Genomic DNA, 10,199 nt, shown 5'->3' with positions numbered 1-10,199 from the left:
TCGTTAAAGAACCAAGAGCAGAAGAAATTAAAAACAGAAACAGAGAAAGTTAACAAGCTCCTCTCACACATCCCAACAAACACAATCACAGACTTAAACAACCTCATTTACGCAGGCGCTAAAATGGTAAGTATGAATCTCAAATCAGAAAAAACAACCGGGGACAAGCGGACCGACAAAACCTGGATGGGAAATAAGACTAGAAACCCAAATACAGAAACATAAAAAGAAACCAAAATGATCAACAGGAAGAGAGAAATGTGGAGAAAACGGAATATTGGAAATGTAACTGGCAGGGAGAGGCTAAACAAGAAACATGAAGAACTGGATCAAAAAATAAAAGCAAAAGAAGCGAGATTGAGACGATATAGATATAAATCTGAACAATGCAAACAAAACAGAACATTTGAAACTAATGAACGCCAATTCTACCAAAATGTTAACGGAGGAAAAACAAAAACAGAACAACCAAATCCGACAGAAACAAAACTCTGCTGGAGTAAAATATGGGAAGAGCGACGAGATCACAATAGAAATGCCGAGTGGCTGAAAGACATGAAAGAAGAATTACAACAAATCGAAGAAGGAACAGTGAATGAAATCAGCAAGGAAACCCTAAAGAAAACCATACGAAAAATGGCAAACTGGAGAGCACCAGGGCACGACGGGATACATGCATACTGGTACAAAAAATTCACAACCTTCCACGAAAGGCTAGCCCAAAATCTGAGAAGTTGTATACAGGAAGCAAACGTGCCAGACTGGATGAAAAAAGGTAGAATCACACTGCTACAGAAGGACACCGAGAACGGAACCGTCCACAGCAATTATATGCCAATCACGTGCCTACCCACCATGTGGAAGGTACTGACAGCACAACTGAGGGAACAAATCTCCCACTCACTGAATAAATGTGGACTCATCCCCGAGGAACAGAAAGGATGCCAAAAAGGGAAAAGAGGAACATATGATCTGCTATATTTGATCAAAAGGAGGTAAAGGAGGTAAAAAGGAGGAAGAAAAATTTTGCCATGGCATGGATCGACTACAAAAAAGCGTACGACAGGATCCTCCAAGCATGGATAATAGAATGCCTAAAAATGTATAAAATACAAGCGGGATCACCAATGTAATAGAAAATGCAATGAAAACATGAAGGCTGGAACTGACAGCTGATGGACAACACATAACAGAAATTAACACGCAAAGGGGCATCTTCTAAGGAGACTCATTATCATCATTACTGTTCATCATAACCATGATGCCCTTGAATAGTATTCTGAGAAAGTGCCAAGCCGGATACAAGTTCCCCAATACAGAGGAAAAAATGAACCACCTGATGTACATGGACGATCGGAAACTTTTTGCAAGGACCGAAAAGGAGCTAGAGACACTAATTAACACTACCAGGATCTTCAGCCAAGATATTCAAATGGAATTTGGAATGGAAAAGTGCGCACTACTAGTTATAAAAAAGAGAAAACTGGAAACGACAGAAGACATGGAACTACCCAACCAAACAGAAACGAGGGCACTAGGAGAACAAGACGACTATAAATACTTGGGAATTCTGGAAGCGGACACCATCAGAGCAACAGAAATGAAAGAGAAAATTGGAAAGGAATACCTCAGGAGAACAAGAAAACTCCTGGAAACGAAATTATATAGCAGAAACATAATAAAAAGCTATAAATACATTACTATTATTATTATTATGATTATGATTATGATTATTATTATTATTATTATTATTATTATTTTTATTTTTTTCATCATCATCATCACCATCATCATCATCATCATCATCATCATCATCATCATTATTATTATTATTATTATTATTATTAGAGGAGAAAACCAGTAATAACATATACTGGCAAAGCTTCAAGAAAAAAAAAATACCTATAAATTATGACTGAAGCGTCCAAGAAAGGGGACGAGCGTGTAAGGAACGTGTAAACCCGTGCATCAGACGACTGGTCGGCGTCTGAATATACTCGTTGTTGTTTCAGACGCTAAGTGAACCGTGGAGGAAAGCGTTCGGCTGATCAAGCGAATAAAAAGGAAACCAGATAATTTGTATAACTTGAGCTGAGTGGAAAGGAAACAATACTCAACGGGATGGAAGCGAATAAGAGGCAAGAAAATAATAAAAGTTATGGGCCAAGAGATGCGGAAAAATGCATCAAGCGAACACCATTGACTTATTCGCCTTTAATTCTTATTATAATGGAAAAGTTCGATTTGTCTTTGGCGAGTCATAATAAGGGTTGTGTGAAATTATCATCTGCATTGGTATATTGTAAAGGAAGAGGGGGGAGAGAAGGAGAACAATTATAAAATAAATAGACAGATAATAAAAAAGAATCAGATAAGCTATAATAAGGAACAATAGATTTCAAATTAAACTACGTTCTGTAAGATAGTAGATGTTTCTCCTCTAAAAACCTGCCACGTGATAAAAAATAACTATTCCTCCTATAGTTAAACCATATTCAGCATAAATAAACTTCAGTTTCGCAATCACATTTCCACCAGGTTTCAGTTATATATGTCAAACAGTCTTTGTTTTCTTGCTATGCAATCATGACACATCTGGATACGGTGTGCAAAATCGTCAATAAATAATGCTGAGACTTATTTTAGTATTACATTTACTCAACTGTTAAGAAATAGTGTTGGCGGACAGTAGCAAAAGGAAAACGAACTGAAGAAGGATTGAGGACAGGTAAATGTTAAACCTATTAAGGGTCACATTTGCTACTGATGGGACAATCATCAAAGTGCCCCCGATATTAGGATGATTAAACAAAAACACTTTAGGCATTCGTGATTGAATATTAGTGAACATCTTTAGCATATACGATGGGCTATTTGCACCAAATATGGTAATACATTTACTGAGTCTTGGCTGACGGAACTGGAGCATATTTTCTCCGTGTATTAAGTAGCAGATTCCGTGTTGGCGCCAATGTTCTAAAGAAAGATTTCTGAGTTCGACAAATTACGCCTGAAGAACATCGGAAATTACATGGACCTAAACGTTGTGAGATTAACACTCAAGCAAAAAACACTTATGCAAATAATACAAATCTTAAAACCGTAATCTGTAAGTAATAGTCATTTCATGTGGTCAATATTAATAATAATAATAATAATAATAATAATAATGATTATTATTATAATGATAATAATAACAACAACAAAAAATAATAATTGTAATAACAATATTAATAATAATTATTATTATTATAATAACAATAATAATGATAATAATTATAACAAAAATAGTAATTAAAAGAAGAAAAATAATAATAATAATAATAATAATAATAATAATAATAATAATAACAATAAATGATAAAATAATAATAATGATAATTATAATAATAAAATATTAATAATGATAATATGAAAATAATAGTAATAATAATAAAACAATAATAATAACAATAATGATAATACTAACAGTAATAAAAAAAATAATAATGATAATATTAACACTAATAATTATAATGATAACAATAATAATAGTAAATAGCAGGACCTGTGGAATTTTTACAGCAGCATTTTTCATATGTAATATATTGTTGCTGGGCATGCTGTGAGCGTTCTGTTCAGCATGAATTAAGGCACAATCATAATATTCTACTTTTTTTGTTAAAACTGTATCGCCCTCTTACTAAAATAATAACTTTGATATATTTCTTGGGCTGATTATTTCATTACAAATACACCGGTCAATTAACTCACATTTTATCATTTTTCATAATTATTGAATATGTTACTATGTTTGACAATAATTTTTCATACTTTCATCCCACATTATCGCCCCTCCCTTTACTAAAATATTAAATTTGATATATTGTAATGGCTGATTATTTTATAAAAAAAAAACACAACTAGCAATTAACTCACATTTAATCATTTTTAATAATTCTTGGATATGGTACTAATTTTGACAATTATTTTTCATCATTTAACTCACCATATCGCATTTTACTAAAATAATAACTTTGATATATTGTCTAGGCTGATTCTTTCATTACAAATACACACATCAATCAATTCACATTTCATCATTTTTCGTAATTCTTGGATATGTTACTAATTTCGACAATATTTTTTTTATAATTAAAACCAACGTTGTCGCCCAACCTTACTAAAATAATAACTTTGATACATGTGCTGAGCTGATTATTTCATTACAAACACTAATCAATTAACCTCCATTTCATCATTTTTCATAATTCTTGGGTATGTTACTAATTTCGACAATCATTTTTCATAATTTGTACCCACATTATCGCCCCCTCCTTAATGAAAAAATAACTTTGAAATATTGCCTGGGCTTATGATTTTATTACAAACACACTAATGCATGAAATCACATTTAATCATTTTCCATAATTCTTGGATATGTTACTTTCGACAATCATTTTTCATAATTTTAACCCACATTTTCGCCCTACCCTCTTTATTAAATAATAACTTTGATATATTGTCTAGGCTGATTATTTTCTTACAAACACACCAATTAATTTTTTCGTAATTCTTGGATATGTTACTAATTTCGACAATAATTTTTCATAATTTAAGCCCTCCTTATCTCCTTCCCCTTTACTTATATAATAACTTTGATATATTGTCTAGGCTGAATATTTTATTATAAACACACCAATCAATTAAATCACATTTCGTCATTTTTCGTCATTCTTGGATATGTTACTAATTTCGACAATAATTTTTTATAATTTAAACCATTCTCGTCGCCCTCTCTTACTAAAAAATTACTTTGATATATTGCCTGGGCTGATTATTTCATAAAAACAACAACTATCAATTAACTCACACTTCATCATTTTTCTTAATTCTTGGATATTTTACTCATTTCGACAATTATTTGTAATATTTTTAACCCACATTATCAACCCTCTACTACTAAAATAGTAACTTTGATATATTATCTGGAATGATTATTTCATTTCAAACACACCAATCAATTTACTCACATTTTGTCATTTTTCATAATTCTTGGATATGTTACTTATGTCGACAATCATTTTTCATCATTTTAACCCACATCATCGCCCCACTTACTAAAATAATAACTTTGATATATTGTCTGGTCTGATTGTTTCATTGCAAACACTCTAATGCATTAAATAAGATGTTACATTTTTCATAATTCTTGGATATTTTACTAATTTCGACAATTATTTTTCATAATTTAAACCATCCTTATCGCCCTCTCTCACTAACATAATTACTTTGATATATTTCCTGGGCTGATTATTTTATTATAAACACACAATCGATTAACTCATATTTAATCGTTGTTCATAATCCTGGATATGTTACTAATTTTGACGATAGTTTTTTATAATTAAAAACCCACATTATGCCTCTCCCTCCTACTTATATAATATATTTGATATATTGTCAGGGCTTATTATATCATTACAAACACACCAATCAAGTAACTTACATTTCATCATTTTTCATAATTCTTGGATATGTTACTAATTTTGACAATAATTATCATAACTTTAACCCACTATGTCACTTCCCCTTACTTTAATAATAACTTTGATATATTGCCTGGGCTGATTATTTCATTTCATTACAAACAAATCAATCAATTCTGGGTATCCTCATAGTATATATGTTTCACCTATCTTATCCAATCCCGGGTGACGCCGCATATTCATCTAATGTATATCATTCACCTATCTCATTCAATCCCAGGTGATGCTGGTCATTTTGCTACTATATAGTTTCCACCTATTTCATTCAATACTGGGCGACGCTTTCTGATAGTATATATTTGCACATCTCATTCAATCCCGGGACTGACTTCATATCCGCCACCCCAGTGTTCAAAATATACATTAAATAAAGTAATGTTTTAATCGTAAACTATTTCACCCATTTCCGGGACTGACTTAATATTCCTTTTTTTTACACAGTGATCACCACTTATCAAGGCTCAGAAGACACTCAGGGATAAGGGTTATTGCAAGTACATTACGTTAGTGTGGAGATTTGATGAAGTGTTTACTTAAGGGGGCGATTCATTAGGAATTTGTTAACGTTGGACTTGAAGACATCCAAGCTGTAGTCCGGTGGGAAGCAGGCAGACGGAACAGAGTTCCACAGGCCTGCAGTCCTAAGAAAGAAGCTTTGTTCATGGAATCCACGTTTTGATTTAGGCACAGATATAGAGTGGGGAAAATTTTTCACAGTGGATTCGGCTAGACGGGTGTTTTTCGTGAAAGATTGGCGAGGGGGAACCAGAGATTGGGGTTCAGACGAGCACCTGCCATGGAAATAACGATAAAACAAGGATAGGCTCGCAACGTCTCTTCTGTGGGAGAGAAAAGGGCATGCCCCACTAAGCCACGAAGTCTATTTTGTACTCTGTCAAGGCAGGCTAGGCTGTTTTTAGCAGCTTCTGCCCAGATATGGCAACAGTATTCCATCCTTGGACGTCCTTGGCTTTTATATAGATAGAGAATTGCATCAGTAGTGAGAAATCTTCTGGTGCGGTAGAAGGATCCCATCATCTTTCCAGCGACCTTGGCAACAGACTTGATGTACGTGTTCCATTTCAGATCAGAAGTAATGGTCAAACCCAGAAGGTTGTCAAAACACGGGGCCTCACCCAGACGAGAGCCATACATCACAATTGATGCCAGCTGGGGATCAGAGCGTTGATGATGTAAGGATAGGAGTTTGGTTTTGGATGCATTAAAGGTAACCAGCCACGTCTTCCCCCACTGAACCATGCGCTCGAGATCAGAGGAGAGAGAATCAGAGAGAACTTTGTCATTTACAGCCTTTGATGTGTTGCCGTAGATGGTCGTGTCATCAGCATAGATGTCAACGATTGATTTTAGTAGGTGTTTGGGGAGGTCATTGATGTAGATCAGGAAGAGAGTTGGGCCCAGGATTGACCCCTGAGGGACTCCAGCATTTATATTGCAGGCCTCTGATTTTTGTCCATCTACCACTACTCTTATGAGCTTATCGGAGAGAAATGATTTAATGATTGAGAAAACATTTCCAGTTATACCGTAGCTGGAAATCTTGTGAAGTAGACCCTTATGCCATACCTTGTCAAAGGCCTTTGATATGTCAAGAGCAATTGCCCGAGAAAGGAAGCCTTTGTCACGAGATTCACTCATCCTGTGGGATATAACCGTCAGCACATCTGCGGTAGATCTTGCAGAGCGGAAACCATATTGTGTGTCACTAAGAAGGTTGTTCCTGCTGAGGTGGTTGACTATTTCTGTATTTAATATGGATTCCAGAAACTTACTCATAACACACAGGAGACTTATTGGTCTGTACTGAGAGGGAGATGACTTATCATCTGAATTCTTAAATACAGGGCAAACTGATGAGGTCTTCCAGGGAGTCGAAAAGCACTTCTCCTTTAGGCAGCGCTTAAACAGTTTCGTAAGTATGGGAGCAAGTTCTGGTTGAAGCTTTTTGAACACTATAATTGGGATGCCATCAGGGCCAGTTGCTTTACTGGAATCTAGGTTCTTGATTAGCTTTTTAAACATGGAGTGCAGAGGTAAATCAGATATGAATGTACGGAAGCTATCCCAGTCAGCCATAGAGTATCGGTATACAGTACGGTGGAGGGATACGTCTGGGGACTTCTTACATTTCGTTTTTATCTTAACTGATACGACGCAGTGGTCGGAGGATCCTAGAGGAGAATGAACGGAACATGAACATAGCTCAGGGGAAGTTGAGAGAAAAATGTCTAGGAGGCTTGCATATTGACCGGGTGTATCGGCCACACGGATGGGTTCGCGAACAATCTGAGTGAGGTCATAAGCAATGGCAAAATCATGACAAAACCTCCCCTCATCGTCTGTCTTATTTGAATGGGTCAGCCATTCCACGTTATGGACGTTGAAGTCACCACAGATGTGGATGTTAGCCGAGGGATGTGCAGACAGTATGTGATCTATTTTCTCAGATATGCTCTTAAAGATAGTAACTCCGCTGTTGTGGGGCCGATAGAGGGCAAATATAAATGCAGTGGTGTTAGCAAGTGCAACTCTGAAGCACATATAGGGTAAATTAGGATCTTCTCTAGAGATATCCCTGCCACATGGGAAACCATCCCCAACCCACTGCTAAAAATATACATGAAATAATGAAATGTCTAAATAGTAAACTGTTTCAGCCATTTCCGGGGCGTACTTTATATCCCAAACCCCCTGTTAAAAATATACATGAAATAATGTAATGTCTAAATAGTGAACTGTTTCAGTCATTTCAACCCACTGTTAAAAATATACATGAAATAAAGTAATGTATAAATCGTAAACTTTTTCAGCCATTTCCGGGACCGACTTTTTATCTTCCATCCTACTGTTAAAAATATACATAAAATAAAGTAATGTCCAAAACGTAAATGGTTGCAGCCATTTCCAGAACCGACTTCATATTTCTCGCCCCAATGTTACAAATATACATTAAATGTAGTAATGTGTAATGCATAATGGGTTTCACCCATTTTCGGGACTGAGTTAATATCCCCCACCCCATTGTTTAAAATATGCATGAAATAAAGTAATGTTAAAATCGTAAACGGTTTGAGTAATTTCCGGGACTGACTTCATATCCCGTTACCCACTGCTTAAAATATACTTGAAATAAAGTAATGTTTAAATCATAAACTGTTTCAGCAGCTTTTCGAAAGTAATACAAAAAAACATTAACACAGTTAGATATTAGGTAACCATTGCTTCCACATGAATTTCTGAGTGTAGTATCAGTTTCAGCATTCCAGTGACTTAAATCCTTCCTTTTTTGGTCTTGGTTAATGGAGGAAAAAATTTCATTATTGATACAATTTTTATTTTTGTTATTGACCAGAGTGCCCTTTTGGGGAGCTGGTTTCCCCCTAAATTTATAACAGACCTCATGTCCTATTCCGCCCTTGTAGGGAGGCAAGTAAACAATAAAATATAATTAGAATGGATATTTTCCATGGCATTTTATAATTTATCAGAAGTGACATTTCCAGGGCATTTTGTAATTAAATCAGAAATAACTTTTTCCAGTTACTTTTTTAATATTAAAACTTTGTTACATTAAGCATAGTACCTATTCACAATGCCTCCCCACGGGACAGATTTAGACACCGGTGTCGTGGAGAAAAAAGGAGAGAGAGCACTAACCAGACCTCCACTAGATGAGTGTGAAGAGAACTAGAACCTTGAGAAGGCTTTTTTCCACCTAAATTCCAGTGAAGCCCAATAGTCGCTACCAAAAGAAATCGATGATAAACGGCGGTTGCGATAACGTAAATTAATTTGCAAAAGTTATTGAAATAGGTGGACAGTACTTGAAACCTGAGGAGACTTGTTGTCACACGAACTCCAGGGAACACCACAAGTTTTTCTCAAATCTTTGGTGGCCTGTGTAAAAACTCCTAGTGAGTTACAACAACAGTAACAACAACAATAATAATAATAATAATAATAATAATAATAATAATAATAATAATAATAATCGAATTTCTTATTCAACATGGAGAAAATCACAAGAAGTCAATCAGATCCAAAGGCTTTTATAAGCGAATTCTTCGCTCAAGTTAATTGAATTCGGGATTGTACTTTTTATCAAAGACTTTATGCACCTTATCTGGATAAGCTTAACTCATCCCTACCTGCTCATTCGCTTACGTGAAAGTATTCCTCATACATTATGGCCGTTTTTTCATAATAACGGTTAACACTCCTCTTCATGACCTTTTCTATTGGAGAGAAGCACGATCGAAAAACCTATTCCTTCCTCTCAGATCCGTTGCCGCATTGGCTTTATTTATAGCAACAAAAGCTGAAAACCACCGAAAAACTCATTCTCAGGTATGTCACTGGAAAAACTCAAAAGTGCAATTAAACCCTATTATTAAACATTGGGCTAGTATACCGACTAGTAAGTAAACGGGCAGTTGAAAATAACAGGAAATGAAGAAAAGTTAATCGGAGTAAACTTGCTTAACTAGAAGTTAGGATTACTAGACTGTAGAATTTATAGAAAAGGTATGACATCAGATGGCTTAAAGAGAGTACGAGAGAGGAGGCCAGCAGTGCGTGTGGATATATTAATCTAAAACGTGCCGATAAGATATGATTAAACAGTGATTATCTATCTCTCCATGTGTTAGT

Source organism: Euprymna scolopes, chromosome 1 (genome assembly GCF_053919585.1).
Source record: "Euprymna scolopes isolate OS-2025 chromosome 1, ASM5391958v1, whole genome shotgun sequence".
NCBI classification, from domain to species: Eukaryota; Metazoa; Mollusca; class Cephalopoda; order Sepiida; family Sepiolidae; genus Euprymna; species Euprymna scolopes.
The sequence above is the reverse complement of the archived record's forward strand: the minus strand, read 5'-3'. Positions refer to the sequence as shown.